This window comes from Suricata suricatta, chromosome 16 (assembly GCF_006229205.1).
Source record: "Suricata suricatta isolate VVHF042 chromosome 16, meerkat_22Aug2017_6uvM2_HiC, whole genome shotgun sequence".
Taxonomy (NCBI): Eukaryota; Metazoa; Chordata; class Mammalia; order Carnivora; family Herpestidae; genus Suricata; species Suricata suricatta.
Window position 1 is genome coordinate 56006159 of NC_043715.1, and position 1747 is coordinate 56007905.

Sequence of the window (1747 nt, forward strand, 5' to 3'; positions counted from 1 at the left end):
TAACCAGGCCCCACCCTGCTTAGCTTCCGAGATCAGATGAGATAGGGTGCTTTCAGGGTGGTATGGCCATAGACTCATGTTCTGTCTCTCAATAGTAAATAAAAACGTTAAAAAAATTAAAAATAAGTAAATAAATAACAATAAATGATACATGCTCAGAGTGTTGTCACAGAGTGATGTTACAGAAATGGCGACCACAGATTGTGTCCCCCCACGAAGATTGACAGCTAGGCACTACCCATGAACATAAACAGCGCTGGGAGAGCTCTCCAGTCTGCCTGAGAAACATCAGTAATGCATTGGATGTTGCTAATCACCAGAGAAATGCAAATCAAACCCACCATGAGGTGTCACCTCACATCTGTCAGAATGGCTATTCTCAACGAGAGAAGAGACAACAATGCTGGTGAAGATGTAGAGAAAAGAAGATCCTGTACACTGTTGGTGAGACGATACCTTGGTGGAGCCACTATGGAGAACAGTATGGAGTTTTCCAAGAAATTAAAAACAGAACTGCTGGATGACCTGTCAATCTCCTTCCTGAGTGTGTAACCAAAGGAAATGTAACCAAGATCTTGAAGAAGTGTCTACAGTCCCGTGTTCACAATAGCCAAGATATGGAAGCAACCATATCCATGAATGCCCATCAGTGGATGAATGGATAAAAAGTATGTGGTACATATCTATCTGTGTATCTCTCTCTGTGTATGTTATCAGTCATGAGAAAGAAGGAATTCCTGCCACGTGCAGGAACAAGGATGGACCTTGAGAGCATTATACTGAGTGGAACTGATCAGACAGAGAAAGACAATGTAGAGTTTCACTTACATGTGGAATCTAAAAAAGTTAAGCTCCTAGAAGCAGAAACAAAGAAAAGTGAAATGGTATTTAGCAAGGGTGATGTGGCTGGGGGGAATGGGGAAATGATGGTCTGAGGGTACGAACTTCCAGTTATAAGATGATGAGTTCTAGATGTAATGCACAGCACAGTGATTATAGATAGCAATACTGTATTAAATCTTTGTAAGCTGCTTAGAGAAAAGACCTTCCATGTTCTCACCACAACAAAAGAGATGGTAATTATGTGATGTGAGGGAGCAATTTGCTAAAGCCATGGTGGCAATCAACTTGCAGTATATAAGTGAGTCAGTCAACACTTGCACACCTTAAATTTTCACAACATTTATTATCTGTTCTTTCACTCCACTGCACCTCCCTTCCCTTTCAGTCATCCTGTGACTTGAAGCTGAAATGAGTCTTCTGTAGGCAGCCTGTGATTGGATATAATTTCTTCTTATTCCTCAGCAACTCGGTTTTTGAGAATCCATGTACACCAAAAGTGGTCGCTGATACGTGAAAACTTTCTATTGCCATTTAGCTAGTTATTCTGGTTGTTTTGTAGTTTCTTTATTCTTTTCTTACTCACATGAGGAGATAACAGGATTAGAGAGAACAGATTCACAGAATGTCATATGTGAGGAATTTTGATGAAGTTCCGCAGGAAAGGGAACTACTTCTTCCTCATGAACATTCTTCAAATCCCCTCCTTGGGGGCCAAAAGGAGGGCAGGCATGCTAGTTACAGTTCTATCTGGGACCAAGACCCAAGGCTGCCCACACTCCTGTCTAATGGAGTTGAATACTATCTCTGAAGTGAGCCCCACATCTTTACTGATGACTCCCTCCCAGTTAAGAATCATGGGGTAGGGGCCCTGGGACCTTTCAGACCAGGTGTGAGTCTCACCAGA